At 51.1% G+C, this 26,736-nt stretch overlaps 1 protein-coding gene and 2 long non-coding RNA genes across 6 annotated transcripts in view; 2 read left to right on the top strand and 1 right to left on the bottom strand.

Moving 5' to 3' along the window:
- The window catches only part of Cmklr1 (chemokine-like receptor 1), a 38,121-nt gene extending 20,875 nt beyond the window's left edge, over positions 1–17,246 (bottom strand). The window contains exons 1-3 of one of the 3 annotated variants that reach the window (NM_001359060.1): positions 10,339–10,374; positions 9,883–9,982; positions 5,925–6,076 (exon numbers count right to left, since the gene is read on the bottom strand). The gene's annotated coding sequence lies outside the window, so the exon portion shown is untranslated. Of the gene's footprint in view, positions 1–5,924; positions 6,077–9,882; positions 9,983–10,338; positions 10,375–16,991 lie in introns of those variants that run through there. The other 2 variants (NM_008153.3, XM_006530164.4) reach the window with 2 other exon arrangements.
- Positions 10,942–13,385, top strand: Gm15736. Of its 2 annotated transcripts, none has more exons than XR_387582.4 (3): positions 10,942–12,067; positions 12,368–12,504; positions 12,834–13,385. It is a non-coding gene; the product is annotated as a predicted gene 15736 (long non-coding RNA). The 2 variants fall into 2 exon arrangements; XR_003955976.1 differs by having other exon boundaries at positions 10,942–11,096.
- A 268-nt stretch (positions 17,247–17,514) lies between the features above and the next one.
- Positions 17,515–20,342, top strand: Gm52823. The gene is made up of 3 exons (XR_003955975.1): positions 17,515–17,648; positions 17,929–18,220; positions 18,958–20,342. It is a non-coding gene; the product is annotated as a predicted gene, 52823 (long non-coding RNA).
- The last annotated feature ends 6,394 nt before the right edge of the window (positions 20,343–26,736 follow it).

A 26,736-nucleotide genomic window follows, 5' to 3' on the forward strand; every position in this document is an offset into this window, starting at 1 on the left:
CCTCTTCCAAGGCAAAGCCCACACTTTGACCTGGGAGGGGTCTGGCCAAGGAAGTGGCCCCTTTGCCCTGCCTTGCCGCCAAACAGGGGACAAGATGCTGGCTGAGGACCAAAGAAAAGTCAGGTCATTGTCAGAGAGCTTTGGGGTGAAAGCCTGCCAACTCATGTTGGGGAAGAAGGGGGTCACCAGGCTCAGTGTCGAGAGCTTTAGCCTCATTTAATGGCAGTAAATCTGACCCAGGGCTGGTGGGTGCTGTTCGGCTGTCAGAGTGCTTGCCAGCTATGCACGAATCTCGGGATCCTATCTGCAACACCTCATAAACTAAACTTGGAAGTCTAAGCCTGTAATCTGTAATACCCTTGCCTTCTGGGGAAGGATCATGTTTCAAAAGAGAGTACATACACACAGAGAAAGAGAGAAAGAGAGAAAGAGAGAGAGACAGAGAGAGAAAGAGAGAGACAGAGAGAGAGAGCTCAAAACCTTATCTAGCTGTAACCTGACTTTCAGTTACTGTCATTCTGTGTCATAGGACCCCAGGCCCACATCTGCAGATTGGGTGTACTTAGGACCTCATGAACCTCACACACACAGAGCATTACATCGCCTGTCCCTTGCAAGAACTGAAGGTTATCTTAGGGCACAGGATTCAGTGTGTGAACGAGGAATGTCCCTGCAGGTCACCCCACCTTTGTAACAGGTCAGTGCAACACACACGTCCGTTGGCCTGTAGTTTGCAGAGAGGTACTTCAGGCTGGGTGAACAGTCCCCAGTCAGCAGAACTTCTAGTAAGACTCCTGTGTCACGGGGAGTTCTTCTCCATTTACTAACTGAACTTGAGTGGCCTGGTTCAGGCCCCTGGAGCCACCAGGAATGCACGGTCACCTCCCTGCCCCTGTAGTGCCCGCTTCCCCCTTTGACCTCAGCCGGTGCTTTCTCAGCATCCTTCCTAACTCCCAGCCAGCTGCCCCACCCTGAGCCTTCAGGATGCGGGGTGAGTTGCCCGGTGGGTGTGATGGGTTTATCCATTCATCTGTTTGCTTGAGCACTGCTTTGGTCCAGAAGCAGCTGGGAGGTCAAAGGAAAAGTTTGTATCGGAGGAACATAAATTACAAGTAAGAGTGAAAGGAGGAAGGGACCTGGAAGGAACAGACCTCGAGCCAAGGGCTGGCTGAGAAGGAAACAGACCAGACCAGACGATGCCGGAACTGCTCCCAGGCTCCTGGCAGGCGAGGAGGTGCCAGCTTCCAGGTCACATGATCCTGGCTCTGAACAGTCCAAACCACAGTGAGGCGGATTCCTGCTGGGCTACAGAGACAGGGTCCCTGGGGACCTAGCCACACCCAGCCTGGGGTATCTCAGGAGAGACTGGCCATGCGGAGTTGGTAACAGGGTTCCAAACAGCAGCTCAGCCAAGCATGTCCTCTGGGTGTACCAGGGAGGGTTAGCTGTTCAGTCCGGCGGGGGGAGGGGGATATATGTGGCTGAAAACCAAAAGAAATATCTAAACTATTCCCAAGGGACACTACTGAGTCCCTGCTCCGGTGTGGAACAGGCCTGGACCAACCCTGTGATCCCTACACTCCTTGTTTATTGATAAGGTTTACCATACAAACTCAACAAGGCTTGGGGCTCCATGTAGCATCCCTGCTTGCCACAGATAGTCCCGAGTTACACCTGTTATCCCTGTGCCCACACTGTATCCATCCTTCCTTCCCACAGTGCCCAGGTTGGGTCTCTAGCCTCAGTCTCCAGCCAAGTTCTCGTCCTGATGTTCCAGTGATAATCGAGGAACCTGGCCTTGCTGTGATCCACACTTGAAAGATAAGGAAACTAAGTCTCAGACAGCTGCTCACCGAGGCAGACACACACTGGTCAGGAGATGCCCGGGACCCTCATGGATGCTCTGTACAGAAATAACTCCCACTTGCCTGTATGTTCTAATTGTAATGACCTGACCATGGATCACAGGAGAGCAGATGACCTCTCTGACTCTTGTGACCAGGCTTGCAGGTGCCACCAAATCCCCACCCTTCCGAATCATAGCCACTTCTGGCTCTCATCTGTCTCAAGTGGGGTGAACTTCCTCTAGAAAGGTCACAAACTCTACACAGCCAGCTGAGATGTGGACAGGCCCAGTGCAACAGTAAAACACGGCCCCTCATCTCTAAAGCATCATGGTTCTCAGGACAGATGTTTGCAGAGCCAAAAGTGTACCCCCCCACACACACACACCTGGGCCAGGTGCCTGCACTGACCACTGTTCTCAAGGTTGGCCCACCCTTGGCTCCAGTCCTCTGTGTTTCAGACTGCCCTGTGGGGCCTGGTGGACCTGGAGACCATAGTCAGGAGGAGGCACCAGGGAGCTAAAACAGGTCTGGGGAAAGGGGTGGACAGGCAACACCATGGTAGGGACAGAAAGGTGGAGGGGCAGAAGAAGTAATGGAGAAAACTCAGAGGAAAGAAGAGAGATGGTAGAGGGAGAGGGACTAAGGGATAGGCTATAAGATCAGAGAAAAGAGTCAAGACTTAGAGACCTGGCAGGAGCAGCCTGAGCTCTGCTCTAGGGGGTTTGAGTCCCTGGCAATGGAGAAGCCCCTGTGCTGAGCAGAGGAGGAGCCCCTGGAAGCTTATCTAGGGCTCTGGGTGACCTCACAGAAAGGCTGAGGTTTGTTTTTTATTCACTGACTTACGAAATGCTGGAGACAGACCCCAGGGCCTTTTGCACGCCCCGGCAAGGAGCTCTGCCCTGACCTGCAGCCCTGTTCGGAAGAGGCATTACTCAACCAAAGCTGTTTGGTGACAACGTGGGGGGACAGTGGTTGGGAAAGTCCTGGCAGCATCCAGAAGGGTTAAGACATCTCAGGCCATTTTATGGACTGAGCATGGGGTCAGTGACTTCTCTAGAAACTTCTACCGCCGTTGGAAGGGAGCATTGAGGAGAGCCGTAGTTCTCCTGAAAGCTTCGGTCTCCCAATTGCCTTGGGAGAGAGACAGCAGACCTGTGCTGAAACACCAGCTTGGCCCACAGGAAGCTGCCAGATGCCCACCCCAGCTGGCCAGAAGATGCGGAACTCAGCAGATTCCTACATGAGCCCCACAGGACTCTTCCCCGGTGACAGGGAAAAGAAAGTGGAGGTGGTTCAAAGTCCCAGACTTGTCCAGGAAGATGACGGAGGCCCAGAAGTTTCCTGCACATGCTCAAAACAGAACGTTTGCTATTGATGTCTCCTGGGAGGCCCTCTACTCCTGACTCAAGTTTGATCTATTTTTAGTTATTACGTTTCTGACTAGGTGATACAACTCTATTTAGAGATGTTCACACTATGTCGAACTATAAAGAGAAGCCCTACTACCCCTCCCACACCACCGTCCATATCCCAGGGCATCCTGCTCCTTCTACTAGTTTTTTGGGTGTCTTTTTATAGCCTCTGGGTAGTTACAAAGGATTTTCCTGATTTCCCTCCCACTTTGCATTGAAGAAAATATACACATGCCCTCCTTACCCAGTAGTAGATTTGGGAGATGGTAAGACATAGCTCACCCTTCCAGATAGCTGCATAGTATTTCAGTGTTAGGCTTACCAGCTTTTCAATAACCAGTTCCCCAGGGCATGTGCTCTTGCTACCAATTCCTTACTGTTAGGATGTTATCAGGCGGGGCACTTGGTCTCTGCCTAGTTTCTTAATGTAACACTGTTGTAAGCAATCTTGTTATATGTGCTACAATGTTACAACTGAATCCTTAGCCTTCCACTCCGGCTTACCAGAGTTTGTTGTTTTAAGTTTCCCTTTGTGTTATCCTTTGTAACTTTTGGTTTGTTTTGTTGGAATGTGGTGGCTGAGATGAGCACTCAGGGCTTTCCTTGTGCCTGCTAGGTAAATGTTCTGCCCCTGAAGGGCTTCTATAATGGGGAAACACTGCCCGCCCATTTTCACAGAGCCAGGCTGTTTTAAGCGGTGAAGAACGTCCTCTGAACGTCCTCTGATGCCACACGGTCCTCACTCAGCCCAGCTACACACCTGCAGCACAGTCACGGAAATACCTGCTCTGGCTCTGGTTGTGAGAGCTAGTCCTTCGGTTTCCACCTCTACCTGCTGCATCTGGGGCTGCTGCAGGGAGCAGGGAAACAGGAGCTCTGCGGGGCACCGGTTGGCTGGCTCTCTAGGCAACCCTATGGGTGTATCCGGATGGTGGGGTTCAGAGAGTAGCCAGGGAGCTAGAGAGGCAGGCTCTTCGCAGAGCACATCCCCAGTGTCATCCCTGAGACTGAGGCTGGAGCCTGTGTGTGCAAGGAGTGGGGGTGGTCTGGAGGTGACCTGGCATGCTGAGGACCCCTGGCAGTCGCCATCTTGAAATTGCATTTCTATTTTTTATTGGGGTCTAAAATAAAATAACAAAAACCCCGGGTGTGGGGTAGTGGGAGGAAGAAGCCACCTCCCAAACCCTTCAAGAAGAGTCCGGAAGAATCTTCCAGCCTGGCCCAGGAGCAGTCCCTGGCAGGCCGGAGTGCCAGCCTGCCCCTGGGCAGGAGGCCTGTTCTTTGGAACACTCATGGCTCTTCCATCACTCCCTCCCTGAGTGGCTGACAGAGGAACCTTTGTCCCCCCTCTCTGGTTCTTTGCCCTTCTGCCAAGAGTCTTGGCTGTGGCTTCTCTGCTGGTTCAGGTTTCTAAGGCCTCTGGGGTCAGTAGCCAGGAATGAAAACCCTTGAAACCCTGGACCCTACTGCCAGACCCTGAAGCTCCTCCCCATCGCTCCCTAGCCCTCCTCAGGCTCCTCCCCACCCCTCCTCAGACTCCCCTCACTCCTTATTTGACCTCAGCGGCCCAACAAGCAGTTACTCCTTGGTAACCTCCTCAGGAGAGAAAACTGAAGTTCAGGACGGTTAGGCAAACTTGCTCAACAACACATAACTAAAAGATGGAGAAGTCAGGAACAGAGCCCCAAAGCGGTATTCGTGCCGTCGAGATAACAGCCGGTCTCGGCTCTGGAGCCCAGCCTCCGGGCTAAAGGCCAGTTCTGCTATGCAGCCCCTAGGAGAACTGGATGCTTGGATTCTGTGTCAGTGTCCCCAAGTGATGTAGTGATAGTTAGTGCATACATCACAGGGCGGGTATCAGAATGGGAGAAAAGGAAGACAAACCCTAGAGCAACTGTGCACATGGCAGAGAACCCAGTGCGCAGCCCGTGGTGGAACCCAGTCCATGGCCCAGGGTGGCGCCCTGCAAATCCATGAGCACCCGCGTTGTCGTACCGTGTGGTCTGCACACCTGAACGCGTGCTTAAGCAGGACACCAAGTTTCTTCTTCTGTCACCTTTCACCTCATCTCCTAGTGACAAAGGGCCCCCGCTGAATCAGAATCTCACTGGTTTGGACAGTCTGGCCAGCCAGCACACTCTCAGGACCCACCTGCCTCCGGACCCCAGTGATAGCGTCACCGGCGCGCACGTCCATGGCCAGCTTCTTAAATGGGTGTTGGGTATTCAGATTCCCCTGTTTCCAGAGGAACTGTCCCTACCCACTGAGCCATCTCCCAGCCCCGACACTGCTACTGTTGAATAGGGTTATCAACCACACCGCTCTAAGCCTTGGCTGAGAGTGACCCCCAAGAGTCTCCTCTCCTGTCCCTCAGCAGGCCTCCAAATGGAGTTATCAGCAACAGAAAATACCCTAGGATGCTCTCCTCTTTCACACACAGAGCTGGGAGAGCGAGATGCTGGCCTGGAACACAAGTTTAGGGGAGAAGGGTATCCCCAAACTCTCTAACCAAACATAACGATTTCCCAGACAGCTTTACATTTTGGAGGGAAAAAAATTCACAATGCAAAAAGTACCCACTTTTAAAGTATCCTGGCCACAAGCCTGAGTGAGAGACACACCCTCAACACATCAAGACCACCCAAACCGCCATCTCAGTCTTTACCTCTGGGGTCATCCAAGATGGGTATCTGAGCCACAGTCCTCAGTAGAACTTCCAAGAATGTCCTCCGACTCGCTTATATCCCCTATCAGGCTCCCCCTAGGCTCTACAAGGAAGGATTTGTCACACTGTCCAGGAAACTGATCTCAGCTGCCCTGCCACACGTGTGAGATGACAGATGGGAGTGGTAACACCTTTGTGACCCTGTGGTTAAGGCTTCAAACTCTAACACAGGGCAAAATTGACTGTGTGTCTTGGGCAAGTTATTTAACCTCTTTGCCCCTACTACCTGTGGGGAGGGGGGTAAAGGCACGAGGAAGACACCAATTATCTTCTGGGGACTCCCTATGACCACAAGGCAACTCTCCAAGTTTCTCATGAGCCACGTGATGGTGATGTGAGGCCATCTCAGCCTCCACCTCTCCCGGAGGCTTACGGAGGCTTGAAGTTATTTTCCATTCCTTTTTGTTTGTTTTTTGGAGGTAGAGTCTAACCTGAGTGACCTCAAGTGAACTCCTCACCCTCCTGTCTCAGCCTCCTGAGGACTGGGGTGACATGCATGTACCATCATGCCCAGCCCAAGAGCCGTGTCAATGTTTGAAACACAAAGACTTACGCCAAGGGACACAGGATTCGCAAAGTGTTCGATGCAGGCCTGCACACACACGTCCTCAAAAATAACGTTATGTGCTTTCAAAATAAAACACCACATGCCCTCACAATAATTATGGTTAAGTTTGCTCTTCCTGAGAGAGATGGGGGAAGGAGGGGCTTGAGTGACTCTCCAGATCTTGCCCCCAACTGTCCCTCTGTTGTTAGGTTTGCTCCTTCACTCAGCCCGAGGGTCTATTGAGCACTAGGATGTGGGGGTTGCCAGGTGGAGCTACTGAGTGTGTGAATTTAGGCAGCCCAGACACTCCCTCCCACAACCTGGTAGCAGGGTCTCACCACAGAGTAGTCAGCTCCAGAGAGGAGGAGCCACCCAGACCCCTTCCTCTGCGGTCCGACATGAGCCATGGTTTTCCCAGGAGCGGGGGTGGGGGTGGGGAGGGGTGGAAGAAGAGGAAGGGAGGCAGAGAAAGAGCAAGAGTGGGTAGGCGATGGGGGGAGGGGGGGCATTAAGACAAAGGCAAGCACTCCACACTCTGCATCCTTCTCCGAAGAAGCAACCCAGAACCCTAGCCTTAAGGAGCCCAAGATCTGCAGGGGGCTTCAGTGCTTTCACACAGCATCCCAAAGAGAACAAGCAGGGTGCTCCCTTCCCCAGGGTTGGCCAGCCATACTGGAGGCTCCAGAGCATCTAGGGGACCGGCCACCTTCTGCCTAACCGGCCCCTTCCTATCACCTAAGGCCACAGAGCACTGTCCCAGCCTGCAAGTGTCTCTCTCTTTTTTTTTTAAAGGTGGTTCAGTTTGCCCACCACATCCTGTCTAACTGAATCCATGCCTGTGGCTAAGGACCAGGCAGTTACCAGGATACAAACAGCAGGGCCAAGTCAACGCTGAAACTAAGCCCTTCTGAGGTAGGCCAGCACTCAGGGATGCACCCTGCATCCCTGCTGACACGATTAGTCGGATTCCCACTGGCCCAGATCCAACCTCTTTGAATGGGCTTAGGAAATAAAGATAAATAAATAACTAGTTGATTTTTAAATAAAGTCTATGTATTTATTTTATGCCTGTGTGTCTAAGAGAATGGCTGATCTCTGGAACTGGAGTTACAGACAGCTGTGAGCTGCTGTGTGGGTGCTAGAAATTGAGCCCAGGTCCTCCGCAAGAGCAGCCAGTGCTCTTTAACTGCCGAGCCATTTCTCCAGCCCAATTAATTTTTTAAAAGATCCCCCCCCCCAAAAAATCCTTCAAAACCATTGTTACAACTCATTTCTCAGATGGGGAAACTGAAGCTGTCTCACTAAGAGGCTGCCTGACTACACTCCCCAGTGAGGGCTAAGCGCCTCATCTGTCTTCTCCCACACCCCAGGATGGCTGGAGCTCTTTTCTCCTCATGCCAGCCCCACTGAGAACCTCCCCCGCCCCCGCCCCCAGTGCCCACTGTCACGCCTGCTAAGGCAGGCAGGATGCTGCTGAAGAACCACTGTGGTCCCCAGGCTCTGTCTGAGAGGCTGGCCGTGGGTGTCAGTGTAGACACCGAACAGACTCTGTGTCTGACTAATCAAGACCCTGTGAGTTAAGAGGGAGGGAGAGAGGGAGGGAGAGAGGAAAAGCACCCACCCCACCCAGGCCTCAGTTTCTCTGGCTGTAGAATAGGACCATGTCCTCCCTCCCAGGCTTCCCATCCACCAGTGTCAGAAAACAACACTGTCAGGATGGCCCCAAGGTGTGACCTTGTGGGGAGGCAGTGGGATTGGGGAAGGATCTGGACCGGGAGGCTGCTGTCCCTTCAGATAGGATGGAAAAGAGAGTCCCTTTTCTTCATGACCCAGATCCCAGACTGAAACCACCCACATCCCCTCAGGAACCTCCTGTGGTTTGGTTTCCTTCCCGTCGACAGGATCCTGTGGTGCCTGCTGGGTCTGTGTATATGTGGAGTGTATATGTGGTGTGTATACGTGGCATGTTTATTGCATGTATCATGTGTGATGGAGCCTGCCTCTGCAGGAAGGAATCAGCACACATGCCAGAGGAAGATCAGGGTTCAAATCCTGAAACCCCTCTCTAATGTGCTCCTGGGACCTCCTGACAACCCAGTTTAATGGCCAAACAACCCAGGACATAAAGCCCCAGACTTTGAATTACAAACTCAGTCAGTTGTGGTTGTCTGAAATCTTCTACTTTCGAAACTTCACACTTGAGTGCTGAGTCTGGAGAGGGCAGATATACCACACGCTGATAAAATGGAGCATGTCCGGCCACCCAGGAAACTGGGTGGGGCCTTTGGGGTCCTGCAGAGCCCTGCAGACTCTCCCTGTGCCACAGACCCCATAGTCATCTGCCTTTGACCCCTGATCCGTGCTTTCTTCCCTGCTTCGCGGCTCCTATCCCTGCCAACTTTCCTTTGGGCAACTAGAGGCCAGCTCATGCTTTGAACCCAGCTCAAAGGCAGGCTTCTTGTCTGAGGATTTATTTCCAGTCATTCCTATGAAAGCCATCTTCTCTTTGTGCCTATAGCCCTCGGCCACCCAGTGTCTCCAGAAGACAGTGTGTGTGTGTATGTGTGTGTGTGTGTGTGTGTGTGTGTGTGTGTGTGTTTGACAATTTGCCCTTGGTCAAAAAAATAAAAGCACCCACTGGCCTTGCCAACTGGGTGGATAGTGCTTCTACCCCAGGAGTGGTGTGCTTCAAGCATCCCAGGGGGGAAAGCCTGCCTTCTGACCTCTCAGGGCCTAATCTCTGTCTCCTCACTCAGCTGTCTTCCTGCGCAACCAAGAGCTCTCCAGGCAGGACTGACTCCTTCCGAATCCTCTGCCATGAGCATACAGCAAAGCAGGTGTTTAATAGATGCTCAGGCACAGAGGCTACCTCTCAGCTTGCCCACAGCCTCCCTGGCTTATTTTTCCCATCTGATAAATGGGAGTGTGGAGAATCTCGGGTGGTAAAGTGGTCACCCCATTTGGTGTTGTCTCCATTGGTTTTTAGAGTTAAGTCTGTTAGAAAGCCTTAAAGACACCATAATAGCCCCTGACAGTGTGGCAAGTCAATCCTCCAATTAAAAGGCCGACTCTATTTCCCCTCCTTCTGAATCTGGACTGGCCTGACCCAGCGTTAGCCCTCGGAAGGTAGCAGGCGTGATTCTGTGCTGGTGTGAAGAGCCCCTGTGGCCTCGGCCTGTAAGCCCTGCTACTTGGGAGGCTAAGGCAGGAGAATCTCAAGTTCAAGGCCAGCCTGAGCAATTTAATCAGACCTGGCCCTCCACCTCCACCCAATCCCCTGAAATAAAGGGAGAAAAAAAAAAAAACAAGGGCTGAGGCAGAGGTGTGTCTCAGAGTTAGTGATTGCCTTACATGTAAGATGTCCTAGGCTCCAGTCCTGGGGGTTGGGGAGGCAGGACGAGGAGACAGCCAACGTGGCAGGTAGCAGACCCTAGAGCTGCGTGCTTTTGCACTGAGGGACAGAATCTGAGAGTCAGAGAACAAGCCTGATTGGGCAGCTGGTTCCTACCCTAGCTGGCACACGTGGCCTCACTGGCAAACCTACCAGCAATTTTGGCTGCCAGCATGGAGCTGACACTGGGCGTCTCGTGCATGGAAGGTACCTACACCTGCCACAGAGGGACTCTCAGTCTAGAGAATGAGGCTGCCTGGGCCCTCTTGTGAGCGTGCTGAGCCTCTTCAGACCCCCCACCCAGGCTCTACACACTGTAATCCTCACGACAGCCCTGTAGGGCTTTATCACCATCCCCTTCCACAGCAGCGCAGTCACTTGCTGTCAGCAACTCCCTGACACGCTAAATCAAGTACCTGAACCCTCCTCCACGATGCCAGCGCCAGCGTGCAGAGCTGAGACCAGACCGGAAGACTTCTTATGCCTGGCACAGCCTGCAGCTGGTTGGCCACACCCACATCTGTGCTCATTGGTCTATACTGTGTTCCTCAGAGCCAATCACAAGGAAGAGAAATGGTCTGAACCTCTCAACACGTGCATTTGCCCTCACTGTCGCTTGCAATGATGGACAGACCCTCAAAGATGGCCGCATCCTGACTCCCAGAATTGACACAGCGAAAAGTCACTCAATATTTGTGATCAATGAGAAAATTACGGGAACTGCGTGGGGGTGGGGGTGGGGAGGTTGGGAGGATGTAATCCTGAAGCTGTAGTAACTGCTAATTTATCACGAGTGTGTGTGTGTGTGTGTGTGTGTGTGTGTGAGAGAGTGTGTGTGTGTGTGTGTGTGAGAGTGTGTGTGTGTGTGTGTGTGTGTGTGTGTGTGTGTGAGTGTGTGTGTGTGTGAGAAGACCCAGCCCGCTGCGGGAGCCTGCAGGCAGCCAGGACAGCTTTACTGTTTGCTCCCGACTGCGGCTGTGACGTGACTAGGTGCTTGAGTTTCTGCCTTGACTTCTCCTCAGTGATTGACTGTGACGGGAACTGTGAGCTGAACAAACCCTCTCCTCGGCTTTTAGTCAGGCTGTGGTCCACAGCGACAGAAAGGAAACTAGCCCAGTGTGAACTTGTCCCTCTCACACAAGACCCTCGGAGACTCTGCAGACTCTCAGACAAGGTCATACAACAGGGATAGAGCTTTGAACATCTGTCCTTAACCACAACCCTGACACTCACTGGGCAGGGACTACAGGCCAAAGACCACAACATCCTACGCAACTCTGAGAGAGGATAGGACTGAGGAGACTCAGGAGCCAAACCAGAGCTGCGGGACTTGTCCCACGTGGCTCAGCAGGGTCTCCTTGTCTGCTCACAGCCCCTGCCACCCAGGGAACACTGCGTGTGCCCTCCGCTCAGTCTCCCTGACCACACACCTCCTTGCACAAGAACTACTGCATCACCAGCCTGGGCTGAGATCTCAGAACCTGTATCCTGAGAAAGCAGAAGTGACCCTGGGCCCTGCTGAATCAGCAATGGGTACTTCCAACATTTACACAGCACATGGACAGGGGACGCCCAGGCACCCCCACCAGAGCTCAGACATAGGACCCAGGCTGCAGCCAAAGGCTGCTCAGATCTGCCCAAGCAGATAGAAGGAGGCTGGGATGAGGAGGCCAAGGGGCAAGGCTAGAAGCTGACTCCCCGGACAGAGCAGCTGGCTTTGGGATCACTGGCCACTGCCAACTGGCTTCTGTCAAGAACATTTCTTTCATCGGCAGCCCCATGGAAACCCACTGCCTCCACCCCGCAGCACCAAAATCTCCACTCTTTCCAATCTTACTTGAGGCCTTCCCTGCAAAATGCCGAGCTACCAAGAGAAACAAATTGTCTGGTTTCCCACTATTGCCTGGAACCAGAAACATCGAGGGGCCCCAGAGTCCGGAAGTATCACCAAGTGGCTGCCATGAACAGGTCCTTGCCCTGCATCCTGGGGCTGGCTTAGGGCTCCCTCTTAGAGGTAGCACAGAAAGATCCACCTGTGGGAAATGTTCTATCAAGCACCTCTGGAATGTCCCTCTGCAGATCAGCACTCTACTATCATGGAGGTTCCTAGTGGGAAGAATGTTGCTTTGCTCTTGCTGACACAGAGTATGTACTAGAAAGTGCTTGTTGAGCTAATGAACAAGAGTCTGTTTCTTTTCTCTCTTTCTTTCTCTCTCTGTTTTTTTGAAACACTGTTTCTCTGTGTAGCCCTGGCTGTCCTAGAACTTACACTGTAGACCAGCCTGGCCTAGAACTCAGAAATCTGCCTGCCTCTGCCTCCCAAGTGCTAGGATTAAAGGCGTGCGCCACCACTGCCTGGCAAGTCTATATTTCAAGTTGCCCCCTTCTTGAGGGTCTGATGGACAGGACCTGGGCCTGACTCGCTCTGGCTTCTCGATCTTCCAGGGTTTCTTCTCTTCACCCCATGAGTCCAGCCCAGTCACAGCCTCAGCCGAGACACCTCCATCTCTGCGTGACCAGTGCCTGGGACAGTCGTGCTGGACACTTGGAACAATGGTCACTTCCCTATGCTGAGTCCTGAGGTAGTCCAGCCAAAAACATCTCCACCCTAGCCACACTTCCACACACACTGGAACGTATGCACACACATCTGTGAGTGCTCCCACATGCAATGGGACCACTGGACACGAATAAGGTTCGTGAGTTCCAGTTTTTGTGAACTGTGTGACCTTGCACAAGAAAGACACCTTGTGCCTCCCTCTCTGAACTCCATCTTCCCCCACTACAAGGCGGTTGTCCTAACCTGGGGCTTTTTAACACAGGGTGTGGGAGGGGAGTGTGGATGTGAAATGGGTCCACTCTTACATAGTGCAGAGTGACATGGTTAACCCTGTCTCTTTTTTTCTGGAAGGGAACAAGAACAGCTACTGCCTGCATCCCAGAAGGATCTGCATTTAGAAGTTGAGAACCTGGGAGTCGCAGTGAGCATAGTGGTCAGTCAGTCATCACTGTGAGAATGACTAAAGACAAGAAGAGGGCCAAGGGGCTGCCATATTTGTGACAGGGACACTTAGCTATCCGTAAAGGTCCCGTCTTCTGACCCAGACACAGCTGTGGCTGGGCAAGAGCTGCCCATGCCAAAATGCCAAATTCCCGAATCCTTTGCAACACATCACACTACAAAGCCCAGAATTCTTTGGCCCACCGAGCTGTATCTCACACGCCAGATGTACAGGGCTTCCCCACCAAGGCCCTTCCCACTTTCCTATCTACCTCTGAGCCCAGGGGTACTCCACCAGAAGGGAGAATAAGACTTCAAGCTGGGTCGCTGGGTCACTGAGTCACTAAGGCATAAGGGACTGGCCACTTAGAAATACCTTCTGTAAGCCAGGAACAGTGCTGGGCACCCGCAACCCCAGGCACATGGGTAGCTGAGGCAGGAGAATTGCTTGAGCCCAGAAGCTTAGAGACAGCTGGGAAATATGGTATAAGACTCACGAAAAAAAAATAAAATAAAATAAAATAAAATAAAATAAAATAAAATAAAAGGCCTCCCTTTTTCATGTTTGGGAAAGTAAGTTCTCTCGGGCCTATTTGTTCCTGAAGCTCACACAGTCTTCAGCAGCTTATACCTCCTACTGCAGGGAACAGCAGGAGAATCAGAATGCCTCTCCTTTGATGGCTCAAGTCCAACAAACACCTTGAACATTCATCTCTTGAGACCTTGGAGTAGGTCTGCAGTTTGCAGCCCACTGTAAAGCTATGGGGACTCTTTGAAGGGAGTCTGGTAAACTGCCCTGCTGTTTCCCGGAGGAGCAGGGGTTTTTTGTTTTTTTGGTTTTAGGTTGCATCTTTCTGTCTGTTTTTTTTTGTTATTGTTTTGTTTTGTTTTTCGTTTTTGTTTTGTTTTGCTTTTTTGGTTTTTTGAGACAGTGTTTTTTTCTGTGTAGCCCTGGCTGTCCTGGAACTCACTCTGTAGACCAGGCTGGCCTCAAACTCAGAAATACGCCTGCCTCTGCCTCCCAAGTGCTAGGATTAAAGGCGTGAACCACCAGGGCCATTTTGTTTTTTTGACAAACAGACTCTGTAGCTTCAAGGAGCTGCAAAGCCCCCACCCAGGGGTAACCTGGTGAGATGGAACATGCTGTGTCCCATAAGGCAGAGTTTCACTTCTCCACGCAGCCTTCTGGCCTCAACTGCTGACACAGGGCATGTGGCTTCACAGAGATCCACCAATACTTGCTTAGGAAGGAAAAAGAAACTCAAGTGTACAGCAAAGCATCAGGAGCCTAGGCAGAGGAAAACAGGAAAACACTTGTGGGCCGTCAGCCGCTCTCGGGTAGGAAGGGCATCGAACCTTCTGAAGAGCCCGTTGGCACAGAGATGGCCTCGGCTCACCTTTTAGACAGCATGATTCATAAACACTGGAACTCTAAGAAATGCTCACGAGGGCTGGGGAGGGGGCTGGGGGTGAGAGAGCTTGCCCATTAAAGGCCGGGGATGAGTGTGTGTGTGCCTGTAACTCCAACATTGAGGGGAGAAGACTTGTATATTTGGGGAGCTTGATGGTCAGACTATGGCAGAAACAGTGAGCTGTTAATTCGGCAAGAGGCCTGGTGTCACAGCAGTGAGGTAGACAGTGACAGAGGAAGATATCCAGGACCCTGCTTCTCTCTGTCTCTCGAGATGGAGAGACAGAGACAGAGATCCCAGCTCAGAGCCTCCCCTGGAATTCTGTCGATGACAGTCACAATGTCACAGGTGTCTGTGGTTCAGGGAAGAAGTCACATTAATAATCTGAAAACCCCATGATAAGGTCTGGGAAGATGGCTCAGTGGGTGAAGCGTTTGCCAAGCCAGCACAAGGACTGGAGTCTGAGCCTCAGCAACCATGTAAAAGCCGGATGTGGCAGTGAACACTTGACCCCAGTGCTGGGGAGGCAGAGGTCTGTTCTCCTATGAACATGCATGCACACACACATACACCTGCACATACATATACTGCACATACACACACTGGACCACTGTCTGCCAAGCATTATTGCCAGGGAGATCCTATCTCACTTCTCCTTTGTAAAAATTCTACTGGGTAGCTCCTGTTCAGAACCCCGTCTCACAGATGTGGAAACTGAGGCACAAACCCAGATCTAGAGCTGCGGGGCCCTATAGAGTCTGTGGTGGTCTGTCTCTAGAACCCTAAAAGGCCTCGGGTTTCTAATCTGCAAACTGGGGGTGTTACTAGAACCCTCATCGTGAGGCATGGTCGAGTCCAGAAAACCACCTCAAGATGTCATTCGTAATCAGGCATCTAAGAGGCAGGACTATAGTCCAGTCTCCCAGCCCATTCTGCAGATGCTAAAACTGGGGCCCAGCTTCTCCATGGACAGCTCTTAGGGAGGGGATGGAGGTCCCCAGGGACATAACACTGAGCTGTGCCTCAGTGAGCCCCAGGTTGCTAGGAGACAGACTAGATGAGTGACAGATTATAAGACCATGTGGAAGCAGCTATATGGGGGTGCGGAGACCTCTCTACTGGGTTGAGGTAGATAGAAGCCTGTATGGGGTTCATCTACTCCTCAAAGAGTTGGGCGAGTCCAGAGCCACTTGTCCTTGGCTCTCAGATGATATCTCGCACATGCCAGACACCCCACAAGTTTAAGCTAAGCCTTTCAGAAGAGAGTCCCGAGCCAGCCCCTTCTGCAGCTTGAGTGAACTGTGAACAGGCACACACACTGGCAGCAGCAAGGTCCTGAGACAAGCCAGCCTTGCCCTTGACAGAAGCCAGAACCACAGATCCCCTTGGAAAGGGGAAGGAGAGAGAGTTAAAGGGAAATCAAGGCTTTCTTAAGACACAGCAAACACAAGACCTCCTCCTCCTCCACTTCCTCACTGTGTGACCTCAGACCTGTGGCCTGTCCTCTCTGAGCCACATCACATAAAGAGTTGCAAGCAGAAGTCAGGAAGATCCATAGGGCTCACTGCCCAGCCAGCTAAGCCTAGTCAGTGAGCTCAGGGTCCCAGCGAGAGACCCTGCCCCATCACATAAAGAGTTGCAAGCAGAAGCATCTCAAGCAGAGGCAGGCAGCCCTAGTGTTAAGAAGGCTTCAAGGCTATTGCACCCCTATGCCATGCCATGTACAGCGTCAGCAGGAAGAAATTGCCATGACCAGACAGCTCACATATCTTTAAAAAAGGGTAGTGAAGAACTGGAGCGATGGCTCGGTGGTTAAGAGTACCAGCTGTTCTTCCAGAAGACCCAGGTTCAATTCCCAGCATTGACATGGTTTCATCAGCATCTGTATGTAACACCAGCTGTAGGGGAAGTTGATCCTCTTTTGTCCGGGACTCACGTGCACTCACATGCACAGACCCACATAGATATTGGCATGCATATATATAATTAAAAATAAAATAATTTTAAAACATGGTTTCTCCATGTAGCCCTGGCTGTCCTGGAACTCACTCTGTAGACCAGGCTGGCCTTGAACTCACAGAGATCCTCCTGCCTCTGCCTCTCTCTGGGTCTATGAGAGACCTTGACAAGGCTTATGATAATCAGAGAGTGACAGAAGAAGACACCCCACGTTCTCCCTCTGCCTGCACATCTGGACATCACACAGAGCATCACACACACACAGTGATATGGGGTCACCTATGGGAATATATCCACGGGACTAATACACAAAGCAAAACTATCCCACAAAGTGTTCATGGCAGCGCTGGTCACTCAGAATACTAAAAAACAAAAAGAGAAGTGGACCTCACAGTAGTTACATGCCCCCAAGGCCAGCCTTTGTCAGCAGCCACTGAACTGTCCTCTCGGGAGCCGGAGAGCCTGACGGGGGTGGTCTGTGGCACGGCACAAGTGGGCTTTGCTCTGAGTCGAGGAAGGATTCATCCTCACGGATGGCCTGCGGTGGCCACGCTGGTTTTCACAAACACCAGCGTCGCTCTTCAGCTCTGATTCTATGCTAGAAACTTTTCCTTTGACACACACCCAAAGAGGAGCTCCAGTCCCTGCCTGCGCGTCCCTTCCCGCCCTCTGCAGGACTCAGAACCAAGTGCTGTACCTTCTCTCCAATATCCCCCTCCGGCTCCTGCGACTTCAGGGTTTGAGAACTCGCGCTCTGGCCTCTTTCTCAGTTGTTCTGGTAGTGGCTGTTTGCTTGGAAGCATTTCTTCCATTCACAGAAGATTTCGTCTGAGCCCCGCGGAGCACAACATCCTAAGAGCCTCCCTCTGTCCTGTGTTCTGTGTGGGGACAGGGACAGAACTCAGCCTGAGAAACAGCTGGAGCGGGGAGGGGCGGGAGGAGCAGGAAACAGCCTGGGGAGGGCGGGGGCGCCAGCTGTGTGGAGTGGGCCCCCCGCCACTCCCCCAGAGGAGGCTTCGCCTGCCAGCCAGGCTGGGCTCCTGGGTGGTAACGGCCCACTAGGAATGACCCGCCCCTTGTCTGGGCGCACAACTGGAGCCGCAAATGGAGCCTTGAAACCAGGCTGCTGGGGAAGTTACTCCTGACCGACCTGAAGACCCACCCGCAGCTGGTTATCTTTGCCCGCAGTAGGGACGGTAGCAAGCCCTATGGCCTCTTGCCTGCTGTTCCCTACTTCTGAGTGCTATTCTTGCCCCTAGTGTGGCCAGATGGCTTCCAGCTCCTTCTCCGTGATGAAGAAACCTCCCCTGACAGACTACTCTGGGTTTCCACATCACAGCAAGCACTGACAGAGGTATCACGCTGTCCTGCCTGCTGCCTGTCTTCCCCAGTCTGTCCCCACCACCTGATATAGTGCCTAGTTTATTGGCACCGACAGCAACAGAATTGTTGAAGTAGCCAAGAACAAGGCAGGGTACTGGGCACTCAGTACACAACCTTCACAGTGCTAGGAACTTGATACTACATCCTCCCTACGGCAGTGGTGGTTGTGGACAGGTATTTTTATTACCCTTGTTTATTGGTAAGGAAATTGGGGCACAGAAAGGTTAAGTTTCTTACCCTATGCTACCCAGCTAGGAGATGGCAGAGCTGGAGCCCAACCAGGCTAGATCCCAGTCCTCAACCTCCAGAAGGAAGACATAACAGTCCTTGGCCTGTGTGATCCATAGCAAGTGCTTTGGTTGAGAGTGTCATGCATCACCATGCCTGCTGCAACGGGGCTGGAAGAGTAGATCACGCATGGCGGATGGAGATGCTGAGGCCGTGGACCAGAATCTGTGCCCAGGCAGCCGGCTCGGGCTCACAGCTAAGACCAAGCTGAGGTCTGTCATGGTTGGAAGCCCTGCTGCCTAAAGCTACTTACAGGTGAGGAGAGGGGAGAGAAAGAAGAAGGAAAGGAAGCAGGGGAAAGGTAATGGAGAAGGGTGAGGAGAGAGAAGAAGGGGGGAAGTAAGGGGGAGGAGAGAGAAGAGGGAGAGGAGGGGAAGGAAAAGGAGGAGAGAGAAGAGGAGGGAGGGGAGGGGAAGAAAGGGGGAGAAGGAGAGGAGAGGAGAGGAGAGGAGAGGAGAGGAGAGGAGAGGAGAGGAGAGGAGAGGAGAGGAGAGGAGAGGAGAGGAGAGGAGAGGAGAGGAGGGGAGAGGAGAGGAGGGAATACAGAGGAGGAGGAGAGAAGAGGGAGGGGAACAAAGGGAGGGGAGGAGAAGAGGGAGGGGAAGAAAGGGGGAGGAGAGAAGAATGGAGGGAGGGGAAGGAAGAGGAGGAGAGAGAAGAGGAGGGAGGGGAGGGGGAGAAGAAAGGAGAGAGAAGAGGGAGGGGAGGGGAAGAAAGGGGGAGGAGAGAGAAGAGGGAAGGGGAGGGGAAGAAAGAGGGAGGAGAGAGAAGAAGAGGGAGGGGAGGAGAAATAAGAGTGAGGGGAGGGAGGGGAAGAAAGATAGAGAGATGAGGATAAAGACAAGAGAAGAATGGAGAAAGGATAAAGAGGAGGAGGAGCGGGGGGAAGGGGAGGTCAAAGACAAAGGCAGGGAGGGGGTACCTTCTCAGCTCAGCCTCAAAGTCCTAGACAATTGGGTTGTATCTGTCACCACCTGTCTTTGTCTTTGCAGCTATAGCGGGACACCCAAGACTACATTAGTTCACAAGCGGGAGTTTCTGTAGATCTGGGTTCTGGAGGTGGGAAGCCGCCCGGAAGCTGGTGTCTAGTGGGCTTCCTGCTGCCTGTGGTGGGAAACAGGAGGTGAAGCCACACAGGAGCAGGGAGGAGAGGGCTGAGCTCTGCCTGTCAGCCTGTCAGCAGCAATGGCCTTAGTCTGCCAGAACACTTAAAACAGATTCATCCCTTAAAGGCCCCACCTCTCCTTGGGGGGGGGGGGGATAAAGTTCCCAGCAGCTACACAATGGGGACAGGTTCAAAGCACCACAATGCCTGACCCCTCAGAGTGCTACGTGCCATTCCCAATTGGCCAGTCAGTGACATTAGCACACAGAAGGCAGAACTACCCTGACCTTTCCGTTCCCCAGATAACTGCTTGAACCAGAGCCATTAAGTCAGTTCCCCAGGGTCACACAGTACCCTAGAGGACCAGCCTGTCTGAGTCCACATCTCTCCCTTCCCCTCCGATAGTTCAAAAAGCAGATCACATACTTCCGATGCACACAATGTATACATTGTAATTGTATATAGTGTATACAACACAGTACCCTAGAGGACCAGCTTGTCTAAATCCACATCTCTCTCTTCCCCTCTGCTAGTTCAAAAAGCAGATCACATACTTCCAATGCATACAATGTACACATTATAGTTATATACATTACATACAATGACACAGGATATACAGTGCCATTATGGAAGGGAGAAAAGGTAGTGAGGGAAAAACTGGACCAGAGCAAGACCAAACCCCAAACTCCAAATCCTGTAGCTCCATGTCCAATGTCAAAGAGCTTAGATGGCTCCACCCTTCAAGCCTTACTGACTGACACTGCGACACACCTCACTCTCTTGTGCTGCTTCCGCACCTTGTCTGCAGCATCTCCAACATCTCGGGGTCTCCAACGTAACCTAGTATTCACCCTCAGGAAATGGCCTCCTCCATGCAGGACATCCCGGACACACACCCTTTATCCAACGCCTTTACTCCCGTATCCTCCATGGCTCTAAAGTCAGAACTACATGCTCGATGCCACCAAATTCTGCCAGCTTAGCTGTGTGGGATCTTGCTCTGAAGGCACCAATCCCTTTATTCCACTTAGCACGGGCCAGTCTTTAGAAGGCTCAACTCCTGAAGTGCAGGACTTGCCTCCAATATTACACTCTGCTGTTCTCCTCATCAAACTACCCTTTAGATTTTTTTCATCCTGCTTGCTCTGTTTCATTGTAGCACATTGTGATTGCTGATGACCCCATGACACAGTCACTAGTAGGCTGTCTCCAAATCTCTGCCAATGAAATTACTCCAAAATTCTTCAGATTCTTAGGATAAGAACAACAACAAAATCAATAACAACAAAAAAAAAAACAAAAACAAACAAAAAAGGGGCTGGTGAGATGGCTCAGTGGTAAGAGCACCCGACTGCTCTTCCGAAGGTCCAGAGTTCAAATCCCAGCAACCACATGGTGGCTCACAACCATCTGTAACGAGATCTGACGCCCTCTTGTGGTGTGTCTGAAGACAACTACAGTGTACTTATATGTAATAATAAAAAAAAAACCAACAAACAAAAATCAGCCACATATTCTTTGCCAAAATATCACAAGGTTAATCTCTAACCCAGCTGCTAATATAATTCCCCTCGGAAACTTCGGGAGTTGGGACTCTACAGTGCTCTCAGCGCTGAGATCTTCCACGTTCCTAATACGATGGCCCATTAAGTTCTGCTTACAGCTTTCAACCACTTTCTTAGTCCAAAGTTCCAAACTTTTCCGCATCCCCCATAATCCCCCATGGTCAGGCCTGTCACCAACGGTTCCCTCCTTGGTATCACCTTCGGTCTCAGTTACTGTTCTACTGCTGTGAAGAGACACCATGACCAAGGCGAGTTAGAAGAGAAAGCATTTAGTTTGGGAGCCACAGTTCGGGGGGGGGGGGGGGGGGGGCTTCCTGAGGGAGAGGAGACCAGGCTAGAGCAGGTTGAAGCTGGAGAGGACCTGCGAAAACTGAGACAGGCATCGTTGTCCCACTGTTGGACTTTGGCATCGCAGATGCCATGGGGCAGAAACCATTTTTATCCCCGAGTGAGAAGCAGCACAGAGACTGAAGTCAGTTCCCCAATGGCACACAGCCACGTGTGGTAGAGCTACCTTGTTTCCCCTGTGTGAAGGATTCTGCAGAAGTCCAGATCGTCCCAGGCTCCGCCCCCCAGTAGCCCAAGCTCCGCCCCCAGTAGCCCAGGCTTCGCCTCCCAGGAGCCCAGAGCAGAGTCCACAGGTCAGACCTGACCCTAAAAGCTACTTAAAAATGGAAATCAGAAATCGTAGCTGGGCAGTGGTGGCCTTTAATCCCAACACTTGGGAGGCAGAGGCAGGCGGATTTCTGAGTTCGAGGCCAGCCTGGACTACAGAGTGAGTTCCAGGACAGCCAGAGCTACAGAGAAGGGGAGGGGGGAGGGGAAGGGGGAGAGGGAGAATAAATCATGAACAAACTGAGGCCAGGACACTGGAGGAAGTGGCAAGATCAAGTTAATCGATGTCCAATTCAGTGCCTACTGTGAGTCAGCTTTGATTCATGTCCTCAGAAGCAGAAAGATGCAAAAGCACAGGGACAGGGGGAATAATTTAACCCTCATTAGAGCACAGGCGTACCTACGTTTTTAAAGCCTTTCCTGTCCGTTCGAGTGTAAGAACACACCTTTGCTGCTGACGTAAGGGGCATCTTGGAAGCTCTCCTGTGACGTGCGTGCGGTGTGGTTCCCAAATGCCAGCCACTCCAGAGCCTTCAAAGGCTACGGACAAGCCGTCCTGGCCCCTGGCCTTTTGGTCCCCATTCAAAACGGGCATGAGCCAGAGGCTCTTCTGTGTATTTTACAAAGAGGCTGTGTGTAGCTTTTATGTGAGTCATTTAAAAAAAAATTTTTTTTAAACTTTGAAAGCATGAAGTATCTTCATGGCAACGGGCTGCCTTTTCCTATTTTTTGAAAACTGAGCAGATCGATTCTCGCCCTTGGTACAGTGGGTGAATTCTCTTGCCTTGGCCAAAGGCAGAACTCAGGAGATGGGGACTTTAGGACGCCGGCCGGAGGCCAGGAGAGCAGACCCCAGGGCCCTAGCCAGCCAATGTTGACTCTAACCTACCCCACCCAGATGGCCTGCTGGAAGAACTGATTTTTAAATGGCCTAGCCATTGAGAAAGACTGCTCCAATAGCACCTTCTTCCCCTTTGGTAGAAACCTGGGAGCTGACAGGACAAAGCTGGCAGCAGGAAGCCCAGAATCCCAATTTAGAGCATGGGTTCAAATCTTGCCCCACCACATTGTTAGCTGTGTGACTTAGGCAAATGACTTCACCTCTCTGGGCCTGAGTTCCTTTGTGGAGGTAATGATAAAAGCAAGCAAGTTGTGGGCTGTATTGACAGCTAGGATGATGAGCGGTAGGCTTAGGTGCTTACACACTGCACCCATTTCTTAGCATAGCCCTGCGAGCTGAGAGGCCCCCAGATCAAGCGATGGCAGATGCTGGGTCCTCTGAAGGCCATTTTCCCAAAGATGCCTAGCTTCTATCTGTGGCTTCATGGGAGATAGTGTTAAAAAGACTCTCTGGGGCCTCCTTTATTACAAACAGCACTAATTCCAGTTTTCAGGATTCTAGCCTTATGACCTATTCCCCCCCCAAACCCCCCTCATGAGCAATACAAATTTATGCTTGCCTCTCATAAAAACCTCCGCCAGCCATGACTGAGCTGTGTGGTCTTACAATTGCTTACAGACAGGCATAGGGAGCTTTTTTGGCTTCCTCGGAACCTGTGGGAGAGTCAGAACCCCAAGTATTTAGATAGGTGAGGAGCCAGCCCCTGTGTAGACCAACACACTCACTGGGGAACCGGTGGCACGTTCCTGTAACCCCTGGCGCTCTGGAGACTGAACCAGAAAGATCAAGAGTTCATGGGCTAGCCTGGGCTGCCTGGTGAGGCTCTGTGTTGAACTGTACACTCAGTTTTCCCAGGCATACTTGTTCCCAGGTAGACTCACTCAATCCAGGTTCCTAGCTAAGACTACCCCACCTTTGCCTCTACCTATCAACACTGGGGACTCATGTGTCTGATGTCAGGTCCAGCCTTTTACACGGGTTCCTGGTTTTTTGATTGATTGGTTTGATGGTTGGATATTTGGGTGGTCATGTGAGTGGATCGATGAATGGATAGATGGGTAGGTGGGTAGATAGATGGATAAACAAATAGGTGGGTGAATGGGTGGGTGAGTATATGGCTCATTATACATCAGCTTGATACAAGCTGAAGTCATCTGAGAGGAGGGAACCTCAACTGAGGAAATGCCTCCACAAGATTGGGCTGTAGGCAAGCCTGTAGGGCATTTTCTTAATTAATGATTGATGTGAGAGAGCCAAGGCCATTGTGGACAGTGCCATTTCTTTGCTGGTGGCCCTGGGTTCTAAAATAAATCAGGTTGAGCAAGCCATAGGAAACAAGCCAGTAAGAAGCACCCCTCCATGGCCTCTGCAACAGTTCCTGCCTCCAGGTTTCTGACCTGCCTTTGATGAGCTATAATAAGTGAAATAAATTCTTTGCTCTCTAAGTTGATTTGGTTATGATCTTTATTATAGCAAAAGAAATCCTACCTAAGACAGTGGATGTGTATGGATAGATGGGTGGATGGGTAAATGGGTGGATGGATGGATGGATGGGTGGATGGATGGATGAATGGGTGAGTGGGTGGATAGGTGGATGGATGGATGGATGGATGGATGGATGGATGGATGGTTGGATTGGTGGGTGGGTGGATGAATGGGTGGGTGGGTGGATAGGTAGATGGATGGGTGGGTGGGTGGATGTATGGATGGATGGATGGATGGATGGATGGATCAGCGGATAGATCAGTGGATGGATGGGTGGATGGGTGGGTGGATAGGTGGGTGGGTGGATGGATGGATGGATGGATAGATAGGTGGGTGGGTAGATGAATGGGTGGGTGGGTAGATGGATGGATGGGTGGGTGGGTGGGTGGGTGGATGGATGGATGAGTGGATGGATGGATGGATGGATGGATGGATGGATAGGTGGGTGGGTGGATGAATGGGTGGGTGGGTGGATGGATGGATGGATGGATGGATAGGTGGGTGGGTGGATGGATGGGTAGGTGGGTGGATAGGTGGATGGATGGGTGGGTGGGTGGATGGATGGATAGATGGATGGATGGATGGATGGATGGATGGATGGATGGATGGATGGATGGGTGGGTGGATAAATGGGTGGGTGGGTGGATGGATGGATGGATGGATGGATGGATGGATGAGTGGATGGATGGATGAGTGGATGGATGGATGGATGGATGGATGGATGGATGGATAGGTGGGTGGGTGGATGAATGGGTAGGTGGGTGGATAGGTGGATGGATGGGTGGGTGGGTGGATGGATGGATGGATAGATGGATGGATGGATGGATGGATGGATGGATGGATGGATGGATGGATAGGTGGGTGGGTGGATGGATGGATGGGTGGGTGGATGGATGGCTAGGTGGGTAGACAGATGAATAGATGAGTGGATGGATGGATGGATGGATGGATGGATGGATGGATGGATGGTGGTCAGGTGGGTGGATGGATAGGTAGGTGGATGGGTGGATGAGTTGGCTGATAGGTAGATGAAGGGTAGGTAGATGGGTGTGTGTATGTATAGGTAATAAGTGGATGGATAAATGGATGGGTAGATTGTGGATGAGTGGGTGGGTTGGAGGGTAGATGGATGGGTAAATAAATAAGTGGATGGTTAGATGGTTGGCTGGGTAAAAGGATGAGTAGATGGATAGATGGGTAGATGGATTGATGGATGAATAGATAACTGAGTGGTGGATGCATCAATAATAGCATGGGACTTCTGCCTGTGCAGTGATCAGGACAGTCCCTGTATGGTCAGCCACCACCATGCCAGCATTTAGGAGTAAACTTTTCTCAAAATACCTCTTATCGCTAGAATGCAAGAGGCAAATTAATGTTGCAGACAAGAATGGGCAGCACCCAGAGCTGAAGGCACCCTTTGGCAGCAGGAGAGAGTGTACACCTGGCATCCATGACCTGTGAATAAGCAGGCTCCCTGCAGAATGTGGCTCTCCTGGGGCTTCCTCACTCCCAGGGATTGCTTCTTAGCAGAAAAAAAAAAAAAAAAAAGAAAAAAAAGAAAAAGAAAGAGAAAAAGAAAAAGAAAAAGAAAAAGAAAAAGAAAAAGAAAAAGAAAAAGAAAAAGAAAAAAAAGTATCTCTCAAAGGGAATCCTGGGACCTCACTCGGCCAGCGCCTCTGCCTAGAGGAGCCTGTAATTAACCTGCGTTGTCTCCTCCATGCCATAATGACAGCCGGGCCTAGCCCAGCCAGAAAACATAAAACCCAAGCTCTGAAGGAAGGGTTATTAAAGAATATTCTTTTGTAAACAGAAGCTCCGAAAGGGGCAGCCATCGATCCCTGTCACAGTCCAGGCGGGTGGACAGAGGAGGCTCTGGGGCCACGAATCTTCCAGCACTAGCTCAGGCTATACAGCTACACTTCCAGAAGTTATTCCGAGGAAGCCACCAGATTGGTGCGTTGAGATTCATTTGTGAAGGACTGGGGTATCCCTAGTAGTGGAGTGCTTGCCCAGTGTGACTCCTACCACGACCTCCAACCCACCTCAAAAGACTGATTCACAGAGATGTATTCACAATAGAACCCTATTATCATATTAGAAACTATTACTAATCTATTACCTGATATGCAAATAATAGCAAAGACTCCAGAAATGATGTGGTAAATGACAAACGTTAGTAAAATCGCGGCTGCATCTTTGTGTCCCAGCTCCATTCCTCTGGGAAATATGAATTCAGAGCTCAAAACCATGCCTGAAATTATCCTGGAGAACTAATAAATAAATAAATTAATTAATTAACATAAATTTAAAAAAAAGAAAAGACAACCCATAGACTTGAAGAACATATTTGCAATTTGTATATCTGTTAAGGGGCTTCTACGGAGACTTTATAAAGGTCTTTCAAAACTCAATGGGAATGGGGGGGGGGACAATAGAATAAGTAAGCCAATAATAGCTCAAAATTCAACAAGGGTGGGGGGAGGGATAGAACATGCTAATAGCTCAGTTTTCAAGTGTGCAAACACTGGAAACAGAGACTGCTGGGAAGATGGAACAAGGGCTCATAGCTCATTAGCATTCGGGCATTCCATGTGACGGGTCACCAGGGAATCGCCAATCGGCTTCTTCAGAGCGAGGCACCACCTCAACCTCACCAAGATGCTGTGGCAACAATAACGAAGTCACTTAACTCCCGCTCCCTGTCAAAGTAACCGGAAAATGGTGTGACCCCTTCAGGCAGATAAAGATAAATAATAAACAAAACAAAATAACAATGGCCAGCAATTGCACTCTTTTTTTAAAAAGTATATGATCAGGCAAACAATCCAACACACAATGTTTCCAGCTGAATTACTTAAGATAGCCAAAAGGAAGAAAGAACGCAAATGTCTATCAATAGATGAATAGACAAAATATCCATATGGTAGAGTATTACTTGAGCATAAAGGGTGACAAAGTAGTGATGCATGTTACAAAATAAATAAACTAGACAGCCATGAAATGTATAGTTCTATTTAGGGGAAGAGATTGGGTGGGTTCATAAAGAAAGCAGGTTTGCAGCTGCCTGGGGCTGGGGAGAACTCGGAATGGACTGCTA

This window comes from Mus musculus, chromosome 5 (genome assembly GCF_000001635.26).
Source record: "Mus musculus strain C57BL/6J chromosome 5, GRCm38.p6 C57BL/6J".
In the NCBI taxonomy this organism is placed as follows: Eukaryota; Metazoa; Chordata; class Mammalia; order Rodentia; family Muridae; genus Mus; species Mus musculus.